We start from the raw sequence: 15,077 nt of genomic DNA, 5'->3' as shown, positions 1-15,077 counted from the left end.
AGGACCAACCACAGTGTAGATTCATGTCTTCACCAGGACCCACCACAGTGTAGATTCATGTCTTCACCAGGACCCACCACAGTGTAGATTCATGTCTTCACCAGGACCCACCACAGTGTAGATTCATGTCTTCACCAGGACCCACCACAGTGTAGATTCATGTCTTCACCAGGACCCACCATAGTGTAGATTCATGTTTTCACCAGGATCTACCACAGTGTAGATTCATGTTTTCACCAGGACCCACCACAGTGTAGATTCATGTTTTCACCAGGACCCACCACAGTGTAGATTCATGTCTTCACCAGGACCCACCACAGTGTAGATTCATGTCTTCACCAGGACCCACCACAGTGTAGATTCATGTTTTCACCAGGACCCACCACAGTGTAGATTCATGTTTTCACCAGGACCAACCACAGTGTAGATTCATGTCTTCACCAGGACCTACCACAGTGTAGATTCATGTCTTCACCAGGACCCATCACAGTGTAGATTCATGTCTTCACCAGGACCTACCACAGTGTAGATTCATGTCTTCACCAGGACCCACCACAGTGTAGAATGCAGAAAAACTGACCCATTTGTCATGCCATTTACCTTGCAATAATCTGATCCTGTCAAGGTGACCAATCAAGATGTCAAAACTCAAATATCCCACCCTGGGTTTGTTTTGCAGGTATGTGTCATCCATGGTCGCTGCGGAATAACAAGTTTATGGCTACAAAGTCTATATAGTAATCCAGTACACAAAATAGGTTCAAGAGACAGTGTCCTTGCTGCCGTGATTACGCAGCTAGCAGTTAACCATCAGCGATGATTACACATCAATGTGTAATACCTATAGGAGGTCAGTCACTCCACGGCCCCACTGCCCCCTGGGAGGGTAGCCAGTCACACGGGCGGCCAGTTGGACATGGGATGGTCATTTGAGCCTCTTCGGTAAACTCAGAGATCAACCCTGCTAGAAATCAAATCATATGGTATTGGTCACATACACATATTTAGCAGATGTTATTTAGCAGGCTGTAGCGAAATGCTTGTGTTCCTGGCTCCAACAGTTCTGTAGTATCCAACAATTCACAGAAATACACACAAATCTAAAAGTAAAATAATGGAATTAAGAAATATATAAATATTAGATAGAGCAATGACAAAAATACAGTAGAATAGAATACAGTATATACAGTTGAAGTCGGAAGTTTACATACACCTTATCCAAATATATTTAAACTCAGTTTTTCACCATTTCTGACATTTAATCCTAGTAAAAATTCCCTGTTTTAGGTCAGTTAAGATCAACACCTTATTTTAAGACTGCGAAATGTCAGAATAATAGTAGAGAGAATGATTTATTTCAGTTTAAAACTCTTTCATCACATTCCCAGTGGGTCAGAAGTTTACATACACTCAATTAGTATTTAGATGCTAGATGAGTAAAGCAGTATGTATTAAAGTGACTAGTGTTCAATTATTATAGTGGTAGGTGATTCCAATTCTATGTGTATAGGACAGCAACCTCTAAGGTGCAGGGTTGCGTAACCGGGTGGAAGCCGGCTAGTGATGGCTATTTAACAGGCTGATGGCCTTGAGATAGAAGCTGTTTTTCAGTCTCTCGGGTCCCAGCTTTTGATGCACCTGTACTGACCTCGCCTTCTGGATGGAAGCGGTGTGAACAGGCAGTGGCTCGGGTGGTTGTTGTTCTTGATCTTTTTAGCCTACCTGTGACATCGGGTGCTGTAGGTGTCATGGACAGCAGGTATTTGTTCCCGGTTATGCATTGGGAAGACCGCACCACCCTCTGGAGAGCCCTGTGGTTGCGGGCGGTGCAGTTGCCGTACCAGGCGGTGATAGAGCCCAACAGCATGTTCTCAATTGTTCATCTGTAAATGTTTGTGAGGGTTTTAGGGGCCAAGCCAAATTCTTCAGCCTCCTGCTGTTTCCTGAAGTCCACGATCAGCTCCTTTGTTTTGTTGACGTTGAGTAAGAGGTTATTTTCCTTGCACCACTCTCCCAGGGCACCCTGTAGGCTGTCTCATCATTGTTGTAATTAGGCCTACTACTGTTGTGTCGTCTGCAAACTTGATGATTGAGTTGGAGGCAGGCATGGCCACGCAGTCATGAGTGAACAGGGAGTACAGGAGGGGGCTGAGCACGCACCCATGTGGGACTTCTGTGTTTAGGATCAGCGAAGTGGAGGTCTTGCTTCCTACCTTTACCACCTGGGGGTGGCCCCTCAGGAAGTCCAGGACCCAGTTGCACAGGGCGGGGTTCAGACCCAGGACCCTGGAGCTTAATGATGAGTTTGGAGGGTATTATGGTGTTGAAGGCTGAGCTGTAGTCAATGAACAGCATTCTTACATAGGTATGCCTCTTGTCCAGATGGGACAGGGCAGTGTGCAGTGTGGTGGCCATTGCATCGTCTGTGGATATATTGGGGCGGTAAGAAAATTGAAGTGGTTCTGGGGTTGCAGGTAAGGTGGAGGTGATATGATCCTCCTTAACTAACCTCTCAAAGCACTTCATGATGACAGAAGTGAGTGCTACGGGGTGATAGTCATTTAGTTCAGTTACCTTTGCTTTCTTGGGTACAGGAACAGTGGTGGACATTTTGAAGCAAGTGGGGACAGCAGACTGGTATAGGGAGAGATTGAATATGTCCGTAAACACTCCAGCCAGCTGGTCTGCGCATGCTCTGAGGACGCGGCTAGGGATGCTGTCAGGACCGGCAGCCTTGCGAGGGTTATACTCATCTATCTTGTTCACGTCCTGCACCCATCCACCTCTTACTGACCAATCAGATTGCTGCTACTCAAATCCACAAGATTATAGTATGTAAATTAAAACATTTGTTTATCGGTGGACAGTATAATAACAAAATGAGAATGATCGAAATACTGTATTTTTGTTTATTCCACATGGCAATGAGAAAGATATTACAGACTGAATTAAATTGTATAATATTAAAGGGATAGTTCACCCAATGGAGCCATTACAATCAAACCAATTAACATAAGCTTTCAGTAAGATTTTAATATTATTATCAATCAACTTCACGATTTTTCACTTTTTTTAAGCTAGTTTGACCTATATGGTCTATATGGGCAGCAGCTAGCCTAGCGGTTAAGTACGTTGAAGTAACCAAAAGAGCACTGGTTCAAATCCCCGAGCCAACTAGGTGAATAATCGGCCAATGTGCCCTTGAGCAAGGCACTTCAACCTAATTGTTTCTGTAAGTTGCTCTGGATAAGAACGTCTGCTAAAATGTAAAATATGATTTGACAAATTGTCAATGCAAGCAAATTAACTTCTTATTAGGTAGCTTAGCTCAAATCACATTTATTGAAGAGTGGTTCTGAATTCAAAATCAATCAAATGCATTTATGTGGTAGTTATGACTTCATCGACTGGTAGAGACGAAATCCCATGAACCATCTGAACACACCATTAGCCGAGTTAAATATCCTTAGCCTAGATCAGAGAGTCTCAAACTACCGGCCTGCGGTTTTAGTAAATGAGGCAGATTTTCCAAAGTTAACCCTGTTCTTGTTTGATATTTGTTAACTAGTGATAGTCTAGCTAGTTAGCAATTGGCACACATGACGCATAACAACACTTTCCTATCGGGGAACACAGAGGATGACTACGCTCTTAGAAAAAAAGGTGCTATGTAGAACCCGATACCATGGTTCTTCAGCTGTCCCATTAGGATAACCCTTTGAAGAACCATTTTAGGTTCCAGGTAGAACCCTTTTGGTTCCAGGTAGAACCTTTTGAGTTCCATGTAGAACCCTTTACACAGAGGGGTCTACATGTAATGCAAAAGTGTTCTACCTGGAAGCAAAAACGGTTCTCCTATGACAGGGATCTTCAACTAAACTCAGCAAAAAAAGAAATGTGCCTTTTTCAGGACCCTGTCTTTCAAAGATCATTTGTAAAAATCCAAATAACTTCACAGATCTTCGTTGTAAAGGTGTTAAACACTGTTTCCCATGCTTGTTCAATGAACAATGAACAATTAATGAACATGCACCTGTGGAACAGTCGTTAAGACACTAACAGCTTACAGACGGTAGGCAATTAAGGTCACAGTTATGAAAACTTAGGACACTAAAGAGACCTTTCTACTGACTCTGAAAAACACCCCGGGTCCCTGCTCATCTGCGTGAACGTGCCTTAGGCATGCTGCAAGGAGGCATGAGGACTGCAGATGTGGCCAGGGCAATAAATTGCAATGTCCGTACTGTGAGACCCCTAAGACAGTGCTACAGGGAGACAGGATGGACAGCTGATCATCCTTGCAGTGGCAGACCACGTGTAACAACACCTGCACAGGATCGGTAAATCCGAACATCACACCTGCGGGACAGGTACAGGAAGGCAACAACAACTGCCCGAGTTACACCAGGAACGCACAATCCCTCCGTCAGTGCTCAGACTGTTTGCTATAGGCTGAGAGAGGCTGGACTGAGGGCTTGTAGGCCTGTTGTAAGGTAGGTCCTCACCAGACATCACCGGCAACAACGTCGCCTATGGGCACAAACTCACTGTCACTGGACCAGACAGAACTGGCAAAAAGTGCTCTTCATTGACGAGTCGCGGTTTTGTCTCACCAGGGGTGATGGTCGGATTCACGTTTATCGTCAAAGGAATGAGCATTACACCGAGGCCTGTACTCTGGAGCAGGATCGATTTTGAGGTGGAGGGTCCGTCATGGTCTGGGGAGGTGTGTCACAGCGTCATCGGACTAAGCTTGTTGTCATTGCTGGCAATCTCAACGCTATGTGTTACAGGGAAGACATTCTCCTCCCTCATGTGGCACCCTTCCTGCAGGCTCATCCTGACATGACTCTCAAGCATGACAATGCCTCCAGCCATACTGCTTGTTCTATGCGTGATTTCCTGCAAGACAGGAATGTCAGTATTCTGCCATGGCCAGCGAAGAGCCCGGATCTCAATCCCATTGAGCATGTCTGGGACCTGTTGGATCGGAGGCTGAGGGCTAGGGACATTCCCCCCAGAAATGTCCGGAAACTTGCAGGTGCCTTGGTGGAAGAGTAGGGTAACATCTCACAGCAAGAATGGCCAAATCTGGTGCAGTCCATGAGGAGGAGATGCACTGCAGTACTTAATGCAACTGGTGACAACACCAGATACTGACTGTTACTTTTGATTTTGACCCCCCCTTTGTTCAGGAACACATTATTCCATTTCTGTTAGTCACATGTCTGTGGAACTTGTTCAGTTTATGTCTCAGTTGTTGAATCTTGTTGTGTTCATACAAATGTTTACATATGTTTAGTTTGCTGAAAATAAACGCAGTTAACAGTGAAAGTTTAGATTCAGCCGCAGGACAATTATTTCTTGAGCGGATTGTCATAAGTTGTACACTGCAAATTGACTGCACTAAGCCCAAACATACATAATATTTTACTAAAATATAATCACCAAAACCTTGCTTACATTTATATACGATCACATAAATATTTTTATTATGCGTGAGTACTTTGGAACAGATTTTCGGAATTAAAATAACTTGCTGTCTTTTTATATTTTTTTGCTCAGAAAACTTAGGGGGCCATATTCGTTGTGTGTGACGCCAGTGGGGAACCTTGTACTATGGGGACAGCCAAAGAACCCTTTTGGAACCCTTTTTTCAAAGGGTGTACTCCTGCTCTGGATATAGAGTACATCTGGCACCACCTCACCCTCCCTTATCTGATGGCTCCTGAACAGGGGCACTGTGCTGGCGCCCACCCAGCCACACACTCATCACCATCACACACACAGGACCTAATGTCTCCATTACCCCCCCCCAAACTCAAATGCGTGTGTAGAGTTGAGCAGAGGTAGCCTGCCAGAGGTAGCCTACAAAACAACTAGGTCACGGCTAGCTAGTGTCACTAAAAAAGCATGAAATCGCATTTTGATCTGATCAACAGAATGACCCGAGGGCTTGCCATGTCAACACAGCCTTGGCATCACCTATTCTCTGGCACCAAAGTCAGACAGATGTTGTAACCAACCTGTGCTGTGAGTGGTCACAGAGGAGATTGTAAAAGGAGATTGCAGACACACAGGGAGAATTAAAGAAAAACAGGTGTGTGTTTATGCTAACAAAGTAGCCACCCTTTGCCTTGATGACAGCTTTGCACACTCTTGGCATTCTCTCAACCAGCTGCACCTGGAATGCTTTCCAATAGTCTTGAAGGAGTTCCCACACAGGCTGAGCACTTGTTGGCTGCTTTTCCTTCACTCTGCGGTCCAACTAACCCCAAACCATCTCAATTGGGTTGAGGTCGGGTGATTGTGGAGGCCAGGTCATCTGATTTAGCACTCTGGGTCTTCCTTTCCTGTGGTGGTCCTCTTACATTTTCCAGATTGAGTGACCTTCATGTCTTAAAGTAATGAAGGACTGTCATTTATCTTTGCTTATTCGAGCTGTTCTTGCCATAATATGGACTTGGTCTTTTAGCAAATAGGGCTATCTTCTGTTTACCCCCCTACTTTGTCACAACACCACGGATTGGCTCAAACGCATTAGGAAGGAAAGAAATTCCACAAATTAACTTTTAACATGGCACACCTGTTAATTGAAATGCATTCCAGGTGACTACCTCATGAAGCTGGTTGAGAGAGTGCCAAGAGTGTGCAAAGCTTTGAAGAATTTAAAGTCTAAAATGTATTTGGATTTTTTTAACACTTTTTTGGTTACTACATGATTCCATATGTGTTATTTCATAGTTTTGATGTCTTCAGTATTATTTTGAAATGTAGAAAATAGTAAAAATAAAGAAAAACCCTTGAATGAGTAGGTGTGTCCAAACTTTTGACTGGTACTGTATAAGCAAACACACGTACCCGCATGCAGGGTTGGGGAGTAACTGATTTCTCCCCAACCCTGTAATCAGTTAAATGTAATCGGATTACCCCCCAAAATATAACTGTAATCTGTTACGTTACCAGCTACAACAAAAAACTTGATTACTTCTAAGATCACTTTTAAATTCAGAAAGAATATTAATGAAAAAATACTTTGACACCTTTCTGTTTCCTCAATGACATTTAATTCAGCATTGAAAAAAGGTGCACACACTCCATTTGCACACACTGTATATAAATTTTGTATTGTGTTATTGACTGTACGTTTGTTTATTCCATGTGTAACTCTGTGTTGTTGTTTTTTGTTGCACTGCTTTGCTTTATCTTGGCCAGGTCGCAGTTGTAAAAGAGAACTTGTTCTCAGCTGGCCTACCTGGTTAAATAAAGGTGAAATAAATAAATAAAAAGGTGCCAGTTTAAGTTTGTTCCACCTGAGTGAGTCTGACACCAAGTCAGAGACTACTATGATGACACACCAAATGTGTTTGATGGATCCTTTTTGTCTTCTTCTAATGATGTGCGAAAAATGCACATTTTGGTACCAGGACGTGAATGGGATTTGTGCCACAAATTCTAAAATCTTAGCATATGGAACCAGTGTCAGGGAAACTAAACCAAAGCATGGATTGCTGTCATACCTTGTCCATAAACTGCTTACAGGGTAAGGGAACAATGTGTAATTTTGTAATTTGGGTGAACTATCCCTTTAAGGGTAAAGTAATTCAAAAGTAACAGAAAGTAATCAGATTACTTTCTGCTACTGAATTTGGGTAATCCAAAAGTTACGTCGCTGATTACAATTTTGGATTGGTATCTAATAACTGTAACGGATTACATTTAGAAAGTAAACTACCCAACCCTACAGGCATGCTTCCATGGTGGGCCTCTAATAGAGTGTGGGATGTGTGGTAGTTACCGTACCCACCCGACACACTTGTTTTGACTCTGTTCATCCCTCTTTTAGAGTTCCTGAGCATTTGCATCCTGAGTATTTACTACCACATTGCCAAACATGTTTTCTCTCCCCCAATTAAACCTGAGATTGTTACTGTACACACAAAGGAATGTTGTTCACTGAGTGAGTGACAGAAATGATCTGGTCATATTTGTCCATCACGTTTTGGCTTTTTGTGGCTGCTTTATTAAATTTGAGCTCTTTATGAATGAGACGCCAAACACATATCATAGAAGAATCTGAACACACAGCTCATTGAGAAGAGTAAGCTATATGTTACACAGTACACCAGTTGTCATAACACTGGGACTAATACACAGTACACCAGTTGTCATAACACTGGGACTAATACACAGTACACCAGTTGTCAAAACACTGGGACTAATACACAGTACACCAGTTGTCATAACACTGGGACTAATACACAGTACACCAGTTGTCGTAACACTGGGACTAATACACAGTACACCAGTTGTCGTAACACTGGGACTAATACACAGTACACCAGTTGTCATAACACTGGGACTAATACACAGTACACCAGTTTTCATAACACCGGGACTAATACACAGTACACCAGTTGTCGTAACACTGGGACTAATACACAGTACACCAGTTGTCATAACACTGGGACTAATACACAGTACACCAGTTGTCGTAACACTGGGACTAATACACAGTACACCAGTTGTCGTAACACTGGGACTAATACACAGTACACCAGTTGTCATAACACTGGGACTAATACACAGTACACCAGTTGTCGTAACACTGGGACTAATACACAGTACACCAGTTGTCATAACACTGGGACTAATACACAGTACACCAGTTTTCATAACACCGGGACTAATACACAGTACACCAAATGTATTTATAAATCCCTGATTACATCAGCCGAAGTGCGGTACAGAAACAATGTATTAGTCCCAGTGTTATGACAACTGGAGTACTGTGTATTAGTCCAGTGTTATGCCATCTGGTGTACTGTGTATTGGGGCCGCAGGTAGCCTAGTGGTTACCAACACAAGTTGTCATAACACTCCAGGGACTAGTACACAGTACACCTTTTATCATATCAGTGGGACTAATACACAGTACACCAGCTGTTATAACACTGGACTAATACACAGTACTCAGTTGTCATAACATTGGGACTAATACAGGGACTAATACACAGTAAACCAGTTGTCATAACACTGTACTAGTACACAGTACACCAGATGTCATAACACTGGGACTAATACACAGTACACCAGTTGTCATAACACTGGACTAATACAGAATACACCAGATGTCATAACACTGGGACTAATATTGGGATTAAAACACTGTACAGTCGTGGCCAAAAGTTTTGAGAATATTAATTTTGCTGCCTCAATGTCTTTAGATATTTTTGTCAGATGTTACTATGGAATACTGAAGTATAATTACAAGTATTTCATAAGTGTCAAAGGATTTTATTGACAATTACATGAAGTTGATGCAAAGAGTCAATATTTGCAGTCTTGACCCTTGTCACGGGTTACTAGGAGTGGAAGGTAGGAGTCAGACGCAGAGAGCAGAGGGTTCAATGATTTGTATAATTTAATTCTCCGGAAAAAACGGTCACGCCAAACACAGGGCGCATACACACTGACCAACCCAGAACACAGGGCAAACGATCCACAGAACAAAAACACATCCACAATCGACAGAGAACACAAAATAATCCGGCACAAACCTAAACGGGCCTAACAGGCTTAAATAAACCAAAATCAAGAAACACAAAAAGGAACAGGTGCAACTAATAAGACTAAACCTCCGGGTGGAGGCGGTGGAAGTCCCTCAGAAGTGAAGGGTCCAAAATGTCTCCCACCGGTACCCAGCACCTCTCCTCCGGACCGTACCCCTCCCAGTCCACGAGGTACTGTAGGCCCCTCACCCGGCGTCTCAAATCCAGAATAGCGCGTACTGTGTACGCCGGGGACCCCTTGAAGTCCAGAGGGGGCGGAGGGACCTCAGGCACCTCACCTTCTTGCAGGGGACCAGCCACCACCGGCCTGAGGAGAGACACATGAAACGAGGGGTTAATACAATAGTAAGTAGGAAGCTGTAACCTATAACACACCTCGTTTATCCTCCTAAGGACTTTGAATGGCCCTACACACTGCGGCCCCAGCTTCCGGCAGGGCAGGCGGAGGGGCAGGTTTCGGGTCAAGAGCCAGACCCGGTCCCCCGGTGCGAACACGGGGGCCTCACTGCGGTGCTGGTCAGCGCTCTTCTTCTGCCGTCCACTAGCCTGTTTTAAAGATTCCTGGATGGCTCTCCAGGCGTCCTTCGAGCGCTGCACCCATTCCTCCACCGCAGGAGCCTCGGTCTGGCTCTGATGTCATGGAGCCAGGACCGGCTGGTAGCCCAACACGCACTGGAAGGGAGACATGTTAGTAGAGGAGTGGCGAAGGGGAGTTCTCACCAGGCCGGTCCTGGCAGTACGACCGCAGAAACCTACCCACATCCTGGTTTACTCTCTCCACCTGCCCATTACTCTTGGGGTGGAAGCTGACCGAGACCCTCAGCCGTTCCATAAATGCCCTCCAAACTCTGGACGTGAACTGTGGACCCCGATCAGAAACGATGTCCTCAGTCACCCCGTAATGCCGGAAGACATGGGTAAACAGAGCCTCCGCAGTCTGCAGGGTCGTAGGGAGACCGGGCAACGGGATGAGACGGCAGGACTTAGAAAACCGATCCACAATGACCAGGATCGTGGTACTTCCCTGAGACGGGGGAAGGTCAGTGAGAAAGTCCACCGACAAGTGCGACCACGGCCGTTGTGGAACGGGGAGGGGTTGTAACTTCCCTCTAGGCAGGTGTCGAGGAGCCTTGCTCTGAGCACACACCGAGCAGGAGGAGACATAAAACCTCACGTCCTTAGCCAATGTGGGCCACCAGTACCTCCCCCTAAGACTTCGCACTATCCTCTCGATGCCAGGATGACCCGAGGAGGGTAGTGTATGGGCCCATCGAATCAACTTATCACGGACACCAAGCGGCACGTACTGAACCCCTGCTGGACACTAAGGGGGTGCTGGTTCCTACCGTGCTTCCCGCTCGATCTCCGCGTCCACCTCCCGTACCACCGGTGCCATCAGACATGAAGCTGGGAGGATGGGAGTCGACTCGATGGACGCTCCTCGGTATCATAGAGGCGGGACAGCGCGTCAGCCGTATTTTGGGAGCCTGGCTGATATGAAATCGTGAAACGGAAACGGATAAGGAACATGGCCCACCTAGCCTGACGCAGATTCAATCTCCTCGCTGCCCGGATATACTCGAGATTACGATGGTCAGTCCAGATGAGGACCGGGTGCTTAGCCCGCTCAAGCCAATGTCTCCACGCCTTCAGAGCCTTGACTACAGCTAACAACTCCCGGTCCCCCACGTCATAGTTCCGCTCCACCGGACCGAGCTTCTTCGGGAAAAAAACGCAGGGGCGGAGCTTTGATAGCACGGCTCCCACCTCAGCCTCGGACGCATCCACCTCCACTATGAACGCCAAAAAGGGGTCTGGATGCGCCAGCACGGGTGCGTCGGTGAACAGCCCCTTCAGACGAGTGAAAGCTTTGCCCGCCCCCTTCAGCAGTGAGGTAATAGAGGAGCAGCCACCTGACCAAAACCTCGGATAAACCGGTAGTAATTGGCAAACCCTAAAAACCACGGCACCTCCTTTACCGTGGTCGGAGTCGGCCAATTACGCACGGCTGTAACGCGGTCACACTCCATCACCACCCCAGAGGTGGAAATGCGATAACCCAGGAAGGAAACGGCTTGTTTGGAGAACACACATTTCTCAGCCTTGGCATACAGGTCATGCTCCAGCAGTTGCCCAAGTACCTTACGCACCAGAGGCACGTGCGCGGCGCGTGTGGCAGAATAGATCAGTATGTCATCGATGTACACTACCACCCCCTGCCCGTGCAGGTCTCTGAGAATCTCGTCTACGAAAGATTGGAAAACGGCTGGAGCATTCTTCAACCCATACGGCATGACGAGGTACTCATAATGGCCAGATGTGGTACTAAATGCGGTCTTCCACTCATCCCCCCCGGATACGCACCAGGTTATGCGCGCTCCTAAGGTCCAGTTTTGTGAAGAAACGCGCCCCGTGAAATGACTCCACCGCCGTGGCAATGAGAGGTAGCGGGTAACTAAACCCCCCTGTGATTGAATTTAGACCTCTATAATCAATGCACGGACGCAGACCTCCCTCCTTCTTCTTCACAAAAAAGAAGCTCGAGGAGACGGGGACGTGGAGGGCCGAATGTACCCCTGTCCCAGAGATTCAGTGACGTATGTCTCCATAGCCACTGTCTCCTCCTAGGACAACGGGTACACGTGACTCCTTGGCAGTGCAGCGTTCTCCAGGAGGTTTATCGCGCAGTCCCCTCGTCGATGGGGTGGTAATTGGGTCGCCTTCCTTTTACAGAAGGCGATAGACAAATCAGCATACTCAGAGGGAATGCGCACAGTGGAAACCTGGTCTGGACTCTCCACCGTTGTCGCACCGATGAAAACTCCTATGCACCTGCCTGAACACTCCTCTGACCACCCTCGAAGAGCCCCCTGTCTCCATGAAATCACCGGATTGTGATAAGCCAGCCAGGGAATTCCCAGCACCACTGGAAACGCAGGCGAATCAATAAGGAAGAGACTAATCCGCTTCTCATGATTCCCCTGCGTTACCATGTCCAGTGGAACCGTGGCCTCCCTGACCAGCCCTGACCCTAATGGTCGGCTATCTAAGGCGTGCACGGGAAAAGGTTGGTGTAACGACACCAGTGGAATCCCTAGCCTTAACGCGAGCCCACGATCCATGAAGTTCCCAGCTGCGCCTGAATTGACTAGCGCCTTATGCTGTAGAGAGGGAGAAAACACAGAAAAAGAAATTAGCAAAAACATATGGTCGACAGGAAGCTCTGGGTGAGTCTGGTGCTGACTCACCTGGGGTGAACGAGGAGTGCTCTGCCTGCCATCCCGACTCCCAGGCGAGCTCCGCCAGCACCGATCGGCAGTATGTCCTTTCCTCCAGTGCAGGAGGAAACTCCTCCTCCGGTCCCCCTCGATGCGGCCCCCCCCTAACTCCATGGGGATTGGAGCAGGGCCTGGAGGTGTAATCGACAGGGCCCGTTCTGGACGCCCGCGGGCAGCCAGCAGGTTCTCCAGTCGAATGGACATGTCAATCAGTTCATTGAGGGAGAGGGTGGTGTCCCGACACGCTAGCTCCCTGCGGACGTCCTCCCGGAGGCTACAACGATAGTGGTCCATCAAGGCCCTGTTGTTCCACCCCGCCCCTGCGGATAAAGTCCGGAAATCCAGTGCAAAGTCCAGCGCGCTCCTTGTCTCCTGTCGCAGGTGGAACAGCCGTTCACCCGCTACTCGGCCCTCAGGTGGGTGGTTGAACACGGCCCAAAAACGGCGGGTGAACTCGGGGTAGTGATCTCTCGCCGAGTCTGGGCCATTCCACACTGCGTTGGCCGACTCCAGGGCTCGACCCGTCAGACAGGAAACGAGGACGCTCACGCTCTCCTCCCCCGAGGGAGTCGGACGAACGGTAGCCAGGTACAGCTCCAGTTGTAGTAGGAACCCCTGGCACCCAGCCGCCGTCCCATCGTACTCCTTGGGGAGCGCCAGACTCAGGGCACCGGATCCGGACGCTGAAGGAGGGGTAGGTGGTGCTGGTGGAAGAGGCGCTGGAGGTGAGGTGTGGGATTCTATCACGGGTTACTAGGAGTGGAAGGTAGGAGTCAGGCGCAGAGTGCAGAGGGTTCAATGATTTGTATAATTTAATTCTCCGGAAAAAACGGTCACGCCAAACACAGGGCGCATACACACTGACCAACCCAGAACACAGGGTAAACGATCCAGAGAACAAAAACACATCCACAATCGACAGAGAACACAAAATAATCCCGCACAAACCTATGCGGGCCTAACAGGCTTAAATAGACCAAAATCAAGAAACACAAAAAGGAATAGGTGCAACTAATAAGATTAAACTAACAGAAAAGTTAAAAGGGATCGGTGGCGGCTAGTAGAACGGCGACGACGACCGCCGAGCACCGCCCGAACAGGCAGGGGAGCCACCTTCGGTGGAAGTCATGACAACCCTTCTTTTTCAAGACCTCTGCAATCCACCCTGGCATGCTGTCAATTAACTTATGGGCCACATCCTGACTGATGGCAGCCCATTCTTGCATAATCAATTCTTGTTTTTCAGAATTTGTGGGTTTTTGTTTGTCCACCCGCCTCTTGAGGATTGACCACAAGTTCTCAATGGGATTAAGGTCTGGGGAGTTTCCTGGCCATGGACCCAAAATATTCATGTTTTGTTCCCCGAGCCACTTAGTTATCACTTTTGCCTTATGGCAAGGTGCTCCATCATGCTGGAAAATGCATTGTTCGTCACCAAACTGTTCATGGATGGTTGGGAGAAGTTGCTCTCGGAGGGTGTGTTGGTACCATTCTTTATTCATGGCTGTGTTCTTAGGCAAAATTGTGAGGGAGCCCACTCCCTTGGTTGAGAAGCAACCCCACACATGAATGGTCTCAGGATGCTTTACTGTTGGCATGACACAGGACTGATGGTAGCGCTCACCTTGTCTTCTCCGGACCAGCTTTTTTCCGGATGCCCCAAACAATCGGAAAGGGGATTCATCAGAGAAAATGACTTTACCCCAGTCCTCAGCATTCCAATCCCTGTACCTTTTGCAGAATGTCAGTCTGTCCCTGATTTTTTTCCTGGAGAGAAGTGACTTCTTTGCTGCCCTTCTTGACACTAGGCCACTCTCCAAAAGTCTTCGCCTCACTGTGCGTGCAGATGCACTCACACCTGCCTGCTGCCATTCCTGATCAAGCTCTGTACTGGTGGTGCCACGATCCCGCAGCTGAATCAACTTTAGGAGACAGTCTTGGCGCTTGCTGGACTTTCTTGGTCGCCCTGAAGCCTTCTTCACAACAATTGAACTGCTCTCTTTGAAATTCTTGATGATCCGATAAATGGTTTTAGGTGCAATCTTACTGGCAGAAATATCCTTGCCTGTGAAGCTCTTTTTGTGCAAAGTAATGATGACGGCACGTGTTTCCTTGCAGGTAACCATGGTTGACAAAGTAAGAACAATGATTCCAAGCACCAACCTCCTTTTGAAGCTTCCAGTCTGTTATTCGAACTCAGTCAGCATGACAGAGTGATCTCCAGCCT

The sequence above is a fragment of the Salvelinus fontinalis genome, chromosome 18, assembly GCF_029448725.1.
Source record: "Salvelinus fontinalis isolate EN_2023a chromosome 18, ASM2944872v1, whole genome shotgun sequence".
Classification (NCBI taxonomy): Eukaryota; Metazoa; Chordata; class Actinopteri; order Salmoniformes; family Salmonidae; genus Salvelinus; species Salvelinus fontinalis.
Note: the sequence above shows the minus strand (reverse complement) of the source record.